This window comes from Castor canadensis, chromosome 1, assembly GCF_047511655.1.
Source record: "Castor canadensis chromosome 1, mCasCan1.hap1v2, whole genome shotgun sequence".
Taxonomy (NCBI): domain Eukaryota; kingdom Metazoa; phylum Chordata; class Mammalia; order Rodentia; family Castoridae; genus Castor; species Castor canadensis.
Window position 1 is genome coordinate 16530532 of NC_133386.1, and position 17416 is coordinate 16547947.

Below are 17416 nucleotides of genomic sequence, written 5' to 3' on the forward strand. Positions count from 1 at the left end.
GTTCAACATTTAGAAGAAGGGACATTTTCTGAGACAAAAAACATAAGAAGAGAGGCATAATGTGTGTGCGTGTGTAAACTGAAAACTGGTTCTAAGATTTATATGCCTATGTAAATGCCTAAAATAACCTAGATAATTTTGAAGCTGAAAGACTTACCCTAACAAATTTCAAAACTTATTATAAGGCTCAGTAATTAAGACAGTGTGGTAGTGGCAGAATGACAGATGAATATACCAAAGGAACGTAATACAGAATCCAGAAATAGAACTTGAGAACTTGATTTACAGCAGAGTCGCTGTGGCAGTTTAGTGAAGAAAGGATAATATTTTGAACAAATGGCGCTGGAGAAATTGGCTACTTATCTGGAATAAAGGATATTTGATTCCTATCTCACTCCATATACAATAATTCAAGATGGACCATAGTCCTAAATGAGAAAAAAAATTCAAATAAGCTTCTATTAACCAAAGGACACTATTATCAAGAGAGTGAGTAGGGAAGAGAAAGTATATTTCAATCCATGTATTTGATAATGGACTTAAATCCAGAATAGGTTAAAAAATCTATAAGTCAATATGAGAAAACAAAACTTGGTTTTTAAATGGGAAAAACTCAGGTGTTGGGTTCAATCCCCAGCACCAAAAAAAAAAAAAAAAAAGGCAGGAAGTGGGGGGACTCTTGAACAAGTACTCCATAAAGATGATTCCCAAATGCCCAATAAGTGCATAGAAAATGTTCAGTATAATTCCTTATCAGGGAAACGATCATTACAATCAAAATTAGACATCACTACATACCACAATGGCTGAAGTGAATTAAACGTTGGTACTTGACAGCCTGAGTGCTGACAATCTAAACTCACCTGCTGCAGATGGGAGTGTAAATGGTCCAACCACTTTGAAAAAGTGGCAACATTCACTAAAGCAAACATGTGCCAATTCTGTCTCATCTGTGATAGTTAATTTTATATGTCATTTTGGTTGGGCCACCATGCTCAGTTGTTAATTAGACATTGTACTGGGTGTTTCTTTGAGTGTGTTTTTAGATTGAATTAACATTTAAGTTGATGGAATATGAATAAAGCAGATTGCCTTCTATAATGTGGGTGGGTCTCATTCAATCAGTTGGAAGCCTAAGTAGAACAAATAGACCAACCCTTGGGTAAGTAAGAAGAATTCTCCAGCAGATGGCTTCCAGTCTTGCACTGAAATATCATTTTTCCCTGGGTGTCCAATTTGTTAGTCAGTCTGCTCTGCAGATTTTAGACTAATCAACATCCATAATTGTGTCAGCTAATTCTATATATATCATATATTAATGTGCAATAATATATATACATATTCTGCTATTGGTTCTATTTCTGTGTAGAACTCTAACACTTACAGGTGTGTACTATTCTGGAACCGTAAGTACATGTGTCCATCAAAAACATGAATACTCACAGCCTATTCATTCATAATAGTCAGCCACCAAATAGTCATAGCACTCTTATTTTTCAAAGTCCCAAATTGGCACAACCCAAATGTCTTTCAAGTCTGGGACACCAGTGGCTCACACCTGTAATCCTAGTTCCTTGGAAGGCTGAAATAGGGAGCATTGCAGGTTGAGGCCAGTCTGAGTAGAAAAGTTAGGAAGATCTCATCTCAAGATAAAAACGATAGGCATGGTCAGGCATGCCTGCCATCCCAGTTATGACAGAAAGCATAAAACAGGAGGATCCTGGTCCAGGCTGTTCTGAGCAAAAACTGAGAGACACTAGCTCTCAAATAACAAGAGCAAAGAAGGCTGGAAGTGTGGCTCAGTGGTACAGTACCTGATTAGCGAGGCTGAAGTATGAAGCCCTAACTTCAAACCCCAGTACCTCCAAAAAAGAATCTGTCAAGAGAGGGATGAACAAACTATGGCATATTCATACAGTGGAATATTACTTAGCAATCAGAATGAACAAACCCTTTACTAATGGTCAGCTGATTTTTCAACAAGATTGCCAAGAAAATTCAAAGTAGCAGGAGAGAAAATTTGTTTCAGCAAATAGTTCTGGGACAGCTGGATATTCATATACAAAAGAATGACTTTGAAATGCTACCTCATACCATATATAGAAAATAATACAAAATGTATCATAGACCTAAGTATAAGAAATAAAATGCAAAATTCTTATGAAAACATAGTAATCTTTGTTACCTGGACTAGATATTTATTTCTTAGATAGGACATCAAAAGCATAAGCTAGGAAAGAAGGAAATAGATAAGTTGAATTTTATCAAAATTTTTAAATTTAGGTATATAACCAAGCAAAACATACACACAAAAACTTGAGCACCATTGTTTACAGCAACATTACTTGTCATAGTCAAAGAGTAGAAACAACCCAAATGCCCATTGGCTGATGGATGGTTAAAGTGTGGCACATCCACGAGTGGACTATTATGGGCAATGGAAAGAAATGAAGTGCTGAGACATGCTACAATGTGGATGAAGTTTGAACATTTTGCTAACTGAAAGAAGCTAACCATAAAAATACCGCATATTGAGTGGTTCCATTTATATGAATTATCCAGAATAGGCAAATCTATAGAGATAAAAATCGATTAGTGGTAGCCAGGGTCAGAGGGAGAGGAAAACATGGAGCAATGGCTAATTGGTATGGGCTCCCTTTTTAGAGTGATGAAAATGTCTCGGAGTTATACATTGGTGATGGCTTCAGAGCTCTGTGAACATGCTAATGCCACCGAATTTAAATCACTTTAAAAGGGTGATTTTTATGGTAAGTGACTGTGTCATCAAAAAAATTTATTTTGCAGGGGATGGCAGTGCACAACTGTAATACTAGCACTAAGGAAGCTGGGGCAGGAAGAGTACAATTTCAAGGTCAGCCTGGGCTACATAGTGAGACCCTGTCACAAACAGAAAAATAAATAAGAAAGAAAGGAAGGAAGAAAGGAAAGAGGCAGGCAGGCAGGAAGGAAGGAAGGAAGAAAGAAAAGAAGGATGGTAAAAAGAAAAATTAAAAAATTTTTTTGCAGTTCTGGGGATGGAAACCAGGGCCTTACGATTGCTAGGCAAGTGTCCTACCAGTGAGCTATGTCCCAAATCCAAGAACATGTGATTTTGATCTTAAATAATGGAGAATTGTTATCTTTTTAACAGAAATGGCAAAATAGAGAAATTGCTTTAGATGGGAATGATGAATGAGACTTCTCATGATGAACTACCATTGTGGTTGTCCTTAGGACCTGCTGGAGCCCTCTCTATGGTTCAGATGGATAAGGGTGAGAGGCTGAACTATGGAGAATGAATACCCTCAATAAATGAATGGTAAATATGTAAATGCAAGGTAAAAAACATGTTTTTTAGCTTTCACATGGAGAAAGAGTTAAAAGGCAAACCTTCAGGATAAACTTAACAAAAATATAGGATTTATAAGAAGAAAACTAAAAATGTTACTGAAGAACACAAAAAAAGCCGGGGAAAATGGAAATAAGAGACTTGAGTGAGAAAATTTAACATTTAAAAGTGAAAATTGTCCCCCAAGTTTATAAATTTAATTCAATCACAGTAAACATTTGACAAAACAATTTTAAAGAGCATTTGGATATTTTATTAAGTGAAATAAAATAAGTAGGATGCAGAACGATGTGTGTAGCATGCTATGCTTTGCAAAAAGAAAGGAGAAATTACACACACACACACACACACACACACACACAGGGCAAGAAAACAGCAACAACTGAAATGCAGGGAGGAGGGGAATCATCTCATTTTATCCTTTTCCTCTTTCTGATTTTGAGAACATGAGCACATTATATATTAAAACTAATGAAATCAATTGAAAATAATTGATGTTCATGACGGGAGGAATAATTGGAGATTGGGGTGGGGTAGGATTGATATGACATATTCTACTGGACAAAAATCTTCTTAGAAGAAGCAAGTGTTTGCAACAGCTCATAGGATGTGAAGTGCTCCATAAATACTTATTGCTATTTTCATAATCTTTTTTGATTGTGCCCAGGGCCTCACCCATGCCAGGCAAGTACTCCATCACTTGAGCCACACCCACAGCCTTAAATATATTCTAATTTTGGGGGCGATACTGGATTTTGAACTCAGGGCTCACACTTGGTAGGCAGGTGCTCTAACACTTGAGTCACGCCCCCAGCCAAAGCATTTTTTTTTTTTTGTGATACTGGGGTTTGAATGCATAGTCTTGTGCTTGGTAAGCACATGTTCTACCACTTGAGCCGTGCTGCCAACCCTGATTGTCTTTATGATGTTGAGACGGCAAATGCATGACTTTATATGCATAAAGGAATATACTGATAAGGCTTTTTTTTTTACTATGTGAAGTTTAAAAGTTTTGGGTGTGGGGGTGGAATTAAAAAATGTAACAGAACAAATGGAAAATATACTTTATAATATATAATATAATGGGTAAGGTCAGTCATTCTACAATTTATCTGAGTATCTTCCCTGGGTCAACCATTACACTAGAGCATAGCTATCTTGTGACGAAGAAGATGGTTTTGACCTCAAGGAGTTTACAGTCTCCAGAGACTAAGAGTTACATCTTAAATATATAAGAGGTCATTAAAAATCACAAGGAACCCCCCCCATAGGTCAATAAAAGATGGGCAGAAGAGAGGTTAAAGCAGATTGTAATAGTAAATGAATACAGGAAAAGAAATTTAATCTTTGTAGTCAACTTCACTCAAACACAACCAACAAGATATATTTGTTTGTTTATTAATGCTAACAGTTTTAAGAAAGGACAAACCCCAGTGTTGGCTGGTGGCGTCCTGGAAGTGGGAGGGTATGAGCTTCCTGGGAGGCAGTTTAACAACATGTATTGGAATTTAAAGATGCAAACTGTTTGACCCAGCAATTCCACTCCTGGAAAGAAATAATTAGACATACAGATGTGAAGATACATGCCAAAGGATGTTTTCCTCAACTTTCCTTATGATAATTCAACTATTAGGTAGTGAATCACATTGTGGTACATTGGTGCAGTAGAATACAGTGCAGTGATTAAAAAGGATCTTGTAGCTCTGTGCACACTGATGTGAAAAGATGTCACCATATTAAGTGAAAAAAGTTAGCTAGTTTTCACCACGGATTATAAAAAATACTCTGGTCCCCTTTAGCGATTTGAGTCTATGTCCAAATGGAGGTATGCATAGAAAGTCTGTACAGATTCCAGAACATAACAGATTGTCTTTGGGTAGTGACATTCAGAATGATCTTTGTTTTATTGTTTACACCTTTTCTGGTGACATGTCATTAAATAAAATTATTCAAAAGTTGTTTCCTAAATATATTTTTCCAAAAATTCCTTTGGGGATAACTTTTGTTTAACCAAAGCCATGATAACAGAAATTTTTATTATTAAGACTCTCAAGTTTTGCACATTCATATTTTTCCTGTCCTAAATCAGTAGGGAAGCCTTTGTAAATAATAAAATATTTCAAGAATTTGTAACAAAATGACAATCACAGAGTACTGACCTCATTTCCACCATGATTAAAAGAACTGAAAGAAAAGAAACCCGGACAACAGACACAGACAAGAAATCTGAGCAGTGCTGGCCTCTTTGAATAGGTTCCTTGGCAGGGGGTTAGGTGCTAGAACAGGAGAGAACTGAGGAGTTTGCCTCTTTCTTGGTTTGCCATTGACTTACTATTCCCAAAACTTCATAAATTTCCACATACACTAGACTTCCAAGTGTAAAAGAATGACCCCCCTCCGCCCCATGACCCTGTCATTCACTTCACATCCTTATTGAATCTTACTTATTTGCCCTGATATCTTGGCATTAAGTCTTCTTGGCTCTGCAACCACTATTGTGCTAAGATGGCAGAAAATTCTCCCAATTCATTTCAGTCTTCTGTGGGACTTAGGGATCTAAAGCTTGTCATATTTTAGACAGAAATGCTCTGTGACTCAATGCTACCCATCCATGAACAGAAAACAGTTATGTCCCAGCCTCAGATCTTTGGGCCAAAGAAGGCAGACTCCTGGAACTATGGGGTTATTGTAAAGAATCTATGATTTCATATAGGTCTTAAGCATGGTCTGAAAACAAATAGACCAAAGTACAATGACTGCTTCGTAAGACCCACATTTTCAAACACTTAGATTAAAAAGGAGTTCTTAGTCTCAAAAAGTTTACAGACTACAAAATTAAGATAATAAACTTTGTATGGTCTTTCATGCCTTGTTGTCTCTGTGTGTGCAATTTCCTCTTCCCATCTCCACCACCACTTTTTTTTTGCCCTGGCAAACCCAGAAGGGGTATGATGCCTAGCACACAGTGCATTCTCAGAAAGATGGTTTAGTCCATAGTTTACAGACCTGTAGTATAGCCCCCTGCTCCCACATACTTTTTTCCCGTCCCCTGTTTCTCCTAGAACAAAATTCCCATGCAAACTTAAAAACTTGAAAACAAACTTTGTTGTGGTTCTTGGAGGTGGGGATAAGGAGAAGCATTGGATAATTTTCATGTTTCTAGACCTAATTATTGGTTTGCTTCCTAGAAAAATTTTCTAAACATCTTTTTTTTTTCCAAAATAAATGTTGAAAATGCTTGCTATTGTAAAATGGAAAACATTATGAATTCTGAAGGTCTTTATAAGTCTATATCTGAACTGAAGGAAAAATGACATGGTATGGAAATATTTGTAGTCTTTAGTTTCAGCTACTATGCCAGTTCTTTAAATAAAATTTATTTATTTATTTTTATTGTTTTATTATTCATATGTGCATATAAGGCTTGGGTCATTTCTTCCCCCTGCCCCCACCCCCTCCCTTACCACCCATTCCGCCCCCTCCCTCTCCCCCCCACCCCCTCAATACCCAGCAGAAACTATTTAAATAAAATTTAAAAGAATGCTACCTAAAATTTTTGAATAACTGCTTTGTGTATGTTACACTCAAAGTCAGCATTTCACCAAGGAACTTTGTGTTCTGTTGCTGTTTTTTTCTCTGAACACATGTCTTTCCACATGATAATGTCAGGTTTTTTACTTTCTAACAAGTCATCTAATAACAGCAAAGAAAAGGCAGGAGGTTGAGATGAGGAAATGATTAGAAGGTGCTTTTATACATTTAATGATTTCTGAGTCCTGGTAGTCTTGTCACATTGGGTAGGGTCTTTAGAAAAAGAAAATGAATTCAAAGTGACAAGCTATGGCAGAATGTGAATTTTAAGCTCATGGTAAGCCAAGTAATATTATGGGCTCATGTAGCAGAATTTGACACTGGATTATCTTAATAATGTATACCCCCACCCCAAGTCTGCCCCACTTACTAATAATCAACATTTCAGATAGACATTTGAGTAGAAAAACATTCTATTTTTTACAAACTCATTTTCAACATTTTCCAAGTGATGTTTCCCAACTTGGAATCCAGACTACAATGCTAAGCCTCTTTTAAACAAATGAGTCCAGTCCTTTAGGTAAAGTGAAGGGAGTTCCTGTGGGGTCCTGATCGTGCTCATCTGTGTTGTTTTCCATAGATAAATCAGATGATGTCACATAGTGATAAAAACCAACTGTTGTGTGAACTAAAGGCAGAGCATATCAGGGCCTGACCTTTTGCTTTTGAACCTACCATTTTTACCTATCAAAATGTGACCTATTCCATAATGCCTCTTCCTCTGGTGCCCTACTTCTCCAAAGCCCCAGAAAGAAGCTGATTCTACTAAAACATATCCTTCTGGATTGAATTCACAGAGTTCTGTTACTAAGGGAGTAGGAAGAACCCACGGGAAACTGGGCTACCTGGCAGGACCCACTGTGACCACCAGTAAAAATGGAGGCATGACTACTAAAAGAATCAAAACATCTTGGTAAACAAGGAGACCACATCAGGTGGTCATAAAACTGAATTCCAAGACTTTAGATAACACTCTCTTGATTCAGGTTCAGGATCATGATGGATCAAAGAATGCCATTAAGAGACAGTTGGTGGATGGGAAAATGGAAATGGAAAGAGCCCTGAACAGTGTTACCTAACATTGGCATATGAGAAAGGACAAACACACTCAATGTCAAACTCCTAAGCACTCCCAAATTGGGATCCAAACTGATAAGGTTGTTTAAACAAAATTCTAAAGAAACCGAAAAACAAAAAACAAGAAAAAAACCCTTACCTCTTCCTTTAGTATTTAGCAGAAACACTGTATCTGCAGCTACTTTTCCCAATCCTCCACACAGATGCTTGCTTTATATCTTTTGTACCTTTGCAGTGATTGCTTTCTCAGAGCACTTAGCCAGAATCCCTCACCTCCATTTGCATTCCATGTCCTTGACTTCACAGATTCATCTTGACCTTTGTATCTACTATGGTTCCTAGCTCATGATAGGCATAGCAAATATTTCAGGAAAGAAATGAATGGATGAGTATATTTTTAAAACAATTCAGTAAAATGAAAATTAGATAGAAGTAAATTTGTCAAAGATTGAATTAAATTAGCAACATATAAAAGCTGACTATTTTTACTGCACAATAATACATGTTTATTGTAGAAATTTAAGGAGGCCCTTGGTCAGCTACACTTTTTGTTGCTGGAAGTGTGCTGTCCAAAACTCACCTTTGATTATAAACATCTTTCCAAGTCATAAAATGCATTGCTAGAGTTTGAATGTTTATGTGTCTTCTGAGAATTCATGCTTAAACTTAATTTCTACCATAGAGATCTTTGGGAGTTGAATTCATGAGGGCTCTGCCCTCATGCACAAGATCAGTGGTCTTATCAAAGTGGCTGCAGCTGGGGATACAGCTCAGCGGTGGAGCACTGCCCAGCATGTGCAAAGCAGAAAGGAAAGAAAAAAAAAAGTGGCTTCAGAGAGCTGCTTAGCTCTTCCATCTCTTCTGCCATGGTGGGTGGGTGGGGGATGCAGAATTCATCACCCTTTTCTGCCTTTAATTGAGGATACCCCAAGAATGCACTGTATTAGAAGCACAAAGCAGCCTTCATCAGACACTGAATCTACCAACAACTTGACCTTAAACTTCCCAGCCTTCAGAACTGTGAGAAATACATTTCTGTTGAGTATAAATTAACTAGCTTAATATATTTCACCAGGAATGGTAGAAATAGGTAGTGTTTTAATAACGATTTCTATTTCACAAATAATGCATGACCATTTTAGAAAAGCTGGAATAAAAAAGAGGGAAAAAGTCACTAATAATTGTAAGCCTAGTATTATACACTGTTAACATTTTTGTATATGCCTTTTAGATTAATAAAAGTATGCAGGTATGTGTATATAATCTGTTTAGTTAGGGATTCATGTGTGTTCATATGAATACATTATATATATGATTATAATTTTTTGGTATTTGAGGGAATGACAGTACCTGCCTTATAGCCTGTCTTGGACATATTTTTGAGTAACTATGAAATCAAACAGGATGTGTATTCATAGAAGCTGATTTCAAACTAATGTTATACTCATGGATGGAAAATTTCTACTAAAATCAGACAGATTCTTAATGTAGTTTTCTTTTCTACTATAATACTTTTCACTTTTGTTATATATGAAATACACAAAAATATTAATAGTACAGCCAAGAAATAAAAATGAGTCCCATATTCACTTAGCATGAAAAACATTCTTTAATCAAGTCCCCAGTGAAAAGTTATGATTGATAGTAATAATAGCAATTTTTTTTCAATTTAAAAATAACATAGGCAGGAGGAATGCACTTAGCCAGCTATGGAATTAATCCCTCTAGGTGAGATAATCTTCAAAATTCTTAAACTGGTTCTGTCAGGTGGGAGAATATGATGAATATGCTATTTGCATCTGAAATAAGAAAAATTAACATTTCTTTGACTTTGACTCTTCTAGATTTGTCAAATGTCCTCAATTTTTTTTGGCAGTACTAGAGTTTGAACTCAGAGCCTTACACTTATTGGGCAGAGGCTCTACTACTGAGTCACTCGCCCTGAATATCCTCAATATTTTAATTCTTTCTTAGAATAACCCTAAGAATAAGCCCCAATTCATAAATGAGAAAATTGAAGTTCAAAGAAGTTAGATGACTTGTTCATGGTTCTACATGTAGAAACTAGTGGATTTGAAATGAGTTCTATTTATCAGAGCCTTGTACATGCTAGGCAAGTGCTCTACCACTGAGCCACATCCCAACTTCTGTCTTTTGATTTAAAAACTTGTCTTACCCCCCAGAAATGCATTTCTAAGACATAATACATATTTTCAATGATATAAAGACCAGTTGCTACTTTATTACAAAATATTAGAATAACTAGGATTTGGATGTGGTTTGTCTCCCAGGGTTCACATGTTGGACGTTGGTGTGGCAGTGCTGACATATGGAACCTTTAAGGTATGGCCTAGCAGGAAGTGCTTTGGTCATCGAGGGTGTTACTTTCAGAGGGGATAATGTAGTTCTCATGGAAACCCAGCTAGTTCCCACAATAGTGGGTTGTCATGAAAGACCAAGACTGGCTTCTTCCCGTTCTCTGGCTTTCTTTGTTGTCATGTGGTCCCTCTCACTGGACTCTTGCCATGAAGCCATCTCCAACCAGGCCTTCATCAGAGGCTGAACAAATGGGGCTAACCAATCTTAGACTTTCAGCCTCCCAAACTATGAGCTAATAAACTTTTTTTCTTTATAAGCTTCAGATATCTTGTTATAGCACTGGAAAACAGACTAAGACAGTCCTCCAAAATTCCTTACTATTGCTTAATTTTTTCCCTTCCGCTCTATCGTTATTTAGTACCAACAGATTCTTTGGGTATTTTAAATTGATGGTTCTGTTTTTAAGGTAAAACAATCATTGTGAAATATACACAATTGTTTTCAGCACTTTCATAATACAATATATTATTACATAAAACCAAATATTTAAAAAAATTCAGATTAGTAAGAAAAAATAGTAAGCAGAAATATGAGTAGTTCATGATCATCATTAATTATCTCAAAATGTGGCTCTTCATCCAAAAATATATCAGTTTAAAATTACACAAATTGTGCATACTTATTGAAAAAATATTTTAAAACAGTATAGTAGAATATAAACAATAAGTTTAAAATTCTCTTATCTAGACTGGAACTGTGGCTCAAGTAGTAAAGTGCTAGCTTTATAAGCGTGCAGCTCTGAGTTTAAACCCCAGTCCCACAAAAAAAAGCTTTAAACCAGATACTTAAGTTTCTCTTCTCACTCAAATCATTATTTGTGTGTATGTGTCTTGTCAAATGCTTTTCTATTCACTCATTAAAAAAAATGTGAAATCAGGGCTGAGGATGTAATTCAGGGGTAAGTACTTGCCTGACATGTGCAAGGCCCTAGTTTGATACCTAGCACAGCAAAAATAAGTAAGCAAATAAATAAACAAATAAAACTAAAAACAAGAAGACATAGACATGAAAACTACACAAAATACATGGTCTCTGAATCCTTTATAGATAACTATAAAGGATGTTATTGGTGTAATTGGTAATTTATACTTGGGTTCTAGATTTGATAATGGTATTGTAACAATATTTTCTTTCTTCATAAAGATAATTGTATTGTGAAGAATGTAGAACATCCTTATTTTTAGGAGATATGTGATAAAGTGTTAGGTCCCTAACTGTCAAATCTCAGAGAAAGGGAAGCAAATATGGAGAGGCAGGAAGGAAGGAGGAAGAAGTGGGGGAGAGAGGAAGGCAGAGAGAGAGAAGGAGGGAGAAAGAATGAGAGAGAGAGCAACTGTGGAAATTATATGAATTGATGTATCTGAATCTAAGTGAAGGAATTTAGATGGTTATTGTAATATTCTTGCTACTTCTCTGATAGTTTGAAAAATTTGAAAATAAGAGAACAAAAGGGAGGAATGGAAGCTATAACAATGTATCATAAAGAAAATAGCCATTTGGCACCAGAAATATCTGTGCTGAACTCCAGATTCAGTCAATTAGTTTATAATCAGTTGTCCTTGGCCTGGTGACAAAACCTATTAGGGATTTGGTTGTGCACGTTCAAATAAAGATACTGTCTACCTTAAATCATTCCTGTAGGAACTACATGAGAGAAGGCATCCACACTAACATTCATTTTCTTTAGTAATAATGTATGTGGAAACTTCTGTTCAGTAATGGTAAGCTAAATTATTTGAATCACCCTCCCTCCACAGCTGAAAGCAATCAAAAAAGGATAGATAAAACATTCCTTTAAGGCAGAGTTTAAAAATCTCTTGAAACAGTGAAGAGACAAGAAGGCAAAAAAATTTCAGACCCAACATGGCTGGAAAATGAGAACCCAGAGAGGAAAACAAGAAGTCACTTCAGTCATTTTATGATTCTGGAAAATTAGAATCTTCACTTTGATAGACTTTGAGGACCTGAAGGATTAAAACCAAAGTCCAGACCTTGTTTGGGCTGGGGAGTTAAACCTGTGATGCCCCTCACCATATGCTGAGTTCTCTCCCAGACCACAGCCTAAGGACAAACCACAAACAGGACACCAGGTCTGCTCAAATCCCCTAGTCAACCTGGCATGGTAGTGCTCACTTGTAGTCCCAGCTACTCCAAGGCTGAGGCAGGAGAATCACTTGAGACCAGGAGTTCAAGGTCACTCTGGACTACATATGGAGATCTTGTCTCAAGAAAAAAAAAAAATCCCTTAGTCAGTTTGAATTCCCTCCGATCTTTAGGAATGTCAAACCCTGAATTTGGTATAAAGTGATCTTGGGTTAGTAGTGCCCCACAGTTGACAGAAGCAAGCACAAAACCTCTGAGGCAGAGCCTCCACTGTAAACCTTGAATTAACCCTACAAATATTTCAACAAAGGTAGCACGCAGTGTGTGGTTTTTGACCTCGCACAAAGACAAATGAGAACATTGAGTATGATGTATAGGGATAATCAAATGTAACTAGCACAAGTAAATAATATTTACAGTGGAGGCTCTGCCTCAGAGGTTTTGTGCTTGCTTCTGTCAACTGTTGGCGAGGATGCGGGGAAAAAGGAATCCTCTTACACTGTTGGTGGGAATGTAAACTAGTACAACCACTCTGGAAAAAAATTTGGAGGCTACTTAAAAAGCTAGACATTGATCTACCATTTGATCCAGCAATACCACTCTTGGGGATATACCCAAAAGACTGTGACACAGGTTACTCCAGAAGCACCTGCACACCCATGCACTTTAAGCCATGACTTCACCATAAGCCATTATCTCAGAGGGTCAGGGAGTCATACAGGATTATCACATCCAGTGACCTTCTTGGGTCTCCCAGTGGAGGGTTTTTAACACTAGCTTTGAGGCAAATAAAGATGGAATTGGTAAACCATAATGTAAATCAGAAGAAAGCATCCCAAGAACAATTTACAGAAACAAGGAGGATTAGAAAGAGCATGCTGGGAGAAGATCCAACACACATTGAACTGGAGTTCCAGAAGGCAAGGACGGAGTCCTCAGAAAAAGTAATATTTGAGGTGATAATGGCTGAGATTTTTCAGAACTGATGAAAGATACCAATGCACACAGACAACAAATCTCTAGCTAGGTAATTTTTTTAAAAAATCCTCACTTAAACTGATTTTTGTGAAATAGTGGAAAATCGATGACAAAAATAAATCTTAAAAGCAAATGAAAAATAAAAAAGGAAGATAGTTCATCTAAGTAAAGGCCTAGCTGGCTCCCTACTAAACATCTATGCAAGAAATAAGTCAGATCTTTCACAAGTACCTTCACAGAAGTTAGTCTATTTTAAGAGTCCTTGTAACATCCATTCCTGATGAAAACTCTATTCAAGTATGTGCTGCAGGTTTCGGCAGTACTATAAGATGAGAATGAAAAGTAAAAATGTAATAACTGAAGAGGAAGAAACAAGGGTGTAGTTTAAGTGATACAATTATATAGTTTCCTGTATTTAAAATTCTGTATCTAAATTCCACACTAAAAAAGTTAAAAAAGGCCTTTTTTTATTATTGTTTTTTTTTATCCATATGTGCATACAATGTTTGGGTCATTTCTTCCCCCTTCCCCCACCCTCTCCCTTACCTCTCCCTTACCTCCCCACCCCCTCCTTCTCCCCCCCACCCCCTCAATACCCAGCAGAAACTATTTTGCCCTTATCTCTAATTTTGTTGAAGAGAGAGTATAAGCAATAATAGGAAGGAACAAGGGTTTTTGCTAGTTGAGATAAGGATAGCTATACAGGGATTTGACTCGCATTGATTTCCTGTGTGTGTGTGTTACCTTCTAGGTTAATTCTTTTTGATCTAACCGTTTCTCTAGTTCCTGGTCCCCTTCTCCTATTGGCTTCAGCTGCTTTAAAGTATCTGCTTTAGTTTCTCTGTGTTGAGGGCAACAAATGCTAACTAATTTTTTAGGTGTCTTACCTTCCTCACCCCTCCCTTGTGTGCTCTCACTTTTATCATGTGATCAAAGTCCAATCCCCTTGTTGTGTTTGCCCTTGATCCAATGTCCACATATGAGGGAGAACATACGATTTTTGGTCTTTTGGGCCAGGCTAACCTCACTCAGAATGATGTTCTCCAATTCCATCCATTTACCAGCGAATGATAACATTTCGTTCTTCTTCATGGCTGCATAAAATTCCATTGTGTATAGATACCACATTTTCTTAATCCATTTGTCAGTGGTGGGGCATCTTGGCTGTTTCCATAACTTGGCTATTGTGAATAGTGCCGCAATAAACATGGGTGTGCAGGTGCCTCTGGAGTAACCTGTGTCACAGTCTCTTGGGTATATCCCTAAGAGTGGTATTGCTGGATCAAATGGTAGATCAATGTTTAGCTTTTTAAGTAGCCTCCAAATTTTTTTCCAGAGTGGTTGTACTACTTTGCATTCCCACCAGCAGTGTAAGAGGGTTCCTTTTTCCCCCGCATCCTCGCCAACACCTGTTGTTCGTGGTGTTGCTAATGATGGCTATTCTAACAGGGGTGAGGTGGAATCTTAGTGTGGTTTTAATTTGCATTTCCTTTATTGCTAGAGATGGTGAGCATTTTTTCATGTGTTTTCTGGCCATTTGAATTTCTTCTTTTGAGAAAGTTCTGTTTAGTTCACTTGCGCATTTCTTTATTGGTTCATTAATTTTGGGAGAATTTAGTTTTTTAAGTTCCTTATAAATTCTGGTAATCAGTCCTTTGTCTGATGTGTAGCTGGCAAATATTTTCTAAAAAGGGGATTTTACTTGCATATGGTTTCCAGTACACTCTTATGTTAATGATCTTGTTAGTCATCAAAATTCTGTGAAGAAACTAAGATTTAGAGAGAGTGAATCACAAAGCTGATCAATGGGAGAACTGGACCAGGACCCAAGTCTAATGATTCCTCAAGTCCATTTCCAGTTTGTAGGTATTTTTCTCTGGCAACTATTTTAATGACAACTGTCCATAAATTAATCCATTTATTTGGGAACATACTTTGTATTCTGTGTTATACTATTGGTAATGCTAGAATTGTTAGATTGTGTAGAATTGTGTTCCTGTCCAAATTCATATATTGATGTCATAACCCCTAGTACTTCAGAATGTGACTGTATTTGGAGACAGGGTCTTTAAAGAGGTAAAGCTAAAATGAGGTTGTTATGATGGGCTCTAATGTGATATGACTGCTGTCCTTATAAAAAGAAGAGATGTGGATAGACAGTTACAAAGGGAAGGAACAGCACACAAAGACAGGGTGAAGGCAGCCATCTGCAAGGCCAGGAGAGGGGCTTAGACTGGATCCTCCCTCGCAGCCCTCAGAAGAAACCCACTGCAGGGGCACCTTGATCTTGCACTCTACTCTCCAGGACTCTGTGAGAACACAGTTCTGTTGCGTAAGCCCTCCCATCTGTGCTACTGTTCTGTCTGCCCCAGCAAACCAACCCAGCTGGTGGCTACAGAAATGAAGTTCACTACTCAGGGGAAAAAGGCTGGTGTAATCAGACGCTGCTTTGTATAGCGATGTTTAGATTTTATAGTTCACTTATAACTTAACATTTTTTCTGTTAATTGTTTTCAGGGAAAATAACTCTGCTATTGAATATTTGACACTCTTTAGTCTTTACCTTTTTTTTTTAAACCATGGAAACAACAGTTTTTATGCCACTGTATTGGGTTAATTGAGGTTTTACAGTAATTAAATTATTATGTTATAGCAGGCTAACTGCTTTTGTGAGGACTCTATTATCAGGTAAATGAAGTCATATTGTCTGAAGTGATCTGACATTTTGAAAGATACCATAAATTTCTCTTTAATAGAACATGTTAAGCTTCTATTTAATTTTGAAGAGTTGACATGAATGCTAATTTAGTAACTATTTGAAAAGGCATTAGAGCCAGGCCGAATGTACCTGAAACATCTGGTCTTTCATTCATTAAATTTCACATTCCAGTGGAAAATGCTATTGGAATGTGCGAAGATCCAGACAACAAGCCAGGACAGCTGCATCTGAAACCAGATTTATTTTGAAACCAGAAAACCCATGCAAATAAACAACAGCAACACACATAAGAAGTGAGTTCATGACAGCTTACTGGATATGAGTCAAAAATAAAAAGAATTCAATTGTAGTTTGCTTCTGTCTAAAATTAAGAGTTGGATTCCTATTCACCCTGAATGAGATGGTACATCTGTATAAAGTATATAGGATATTTTATAAAGAAGAAAAAAATTCAATACATTATATACTCAATTATTTCTCTAAATAAAACCATTCCATTTCCACTTAAACCCAAGTGTCTGTCTCTCTGTCTCTCTTTCAGTAGAAACCACAAGTTTTCGACATTGTATGGTCTTTATTGGGTCCCATAACCAAAGGTCTATCAACACAAACTCGACCTGAGATGGCAATTTCTACAGTTCACACAGTTGTTTTCAGGGGAAGCACAGCTCGACTCAGCTGGAACATCCCCCGCCCTCACCCCCCCACAACCTGCAAATGTTTTAATCAGGGAAAATAATAAAGTTACATACCTGGAAAAATGAATTTATTCATATCATCAAAAATTATAACTCTATCCTAATATACTGAGTAACAATGAAAACTTTTATAATTAGCTTGGGTTATATGATATTTTTATTAAAGAAAGACAAAGGAACTTAATTAAGATTAATAATGCTAAGGAATGGTTAGCTTTGAAAAGACTAACTTGAGTAAGCTTATTGTTGATTTGTAGAAACTTTAGGGGTGCTTTTTTTTTAAATCAAAAATACTCTGGATTTCTTTTTCTTTTTTAATATGGCAGGGCTGGGATTGGAACTCAGGGCTTCACACTTGCAAAGCAGGCAGGCTACCACTTGAGCCACACCTCCAGTCCTTTTTGCTCTGGTTAGTTTTTGGAGATGGGGTTTCACAAACTATTTGCCTGGGCTGGCCTCAAACTGTGAGCCTTTTGATCTCAGCCTCCCAAGTAGGTAGGATTAAAGGCACAATCCCCATCA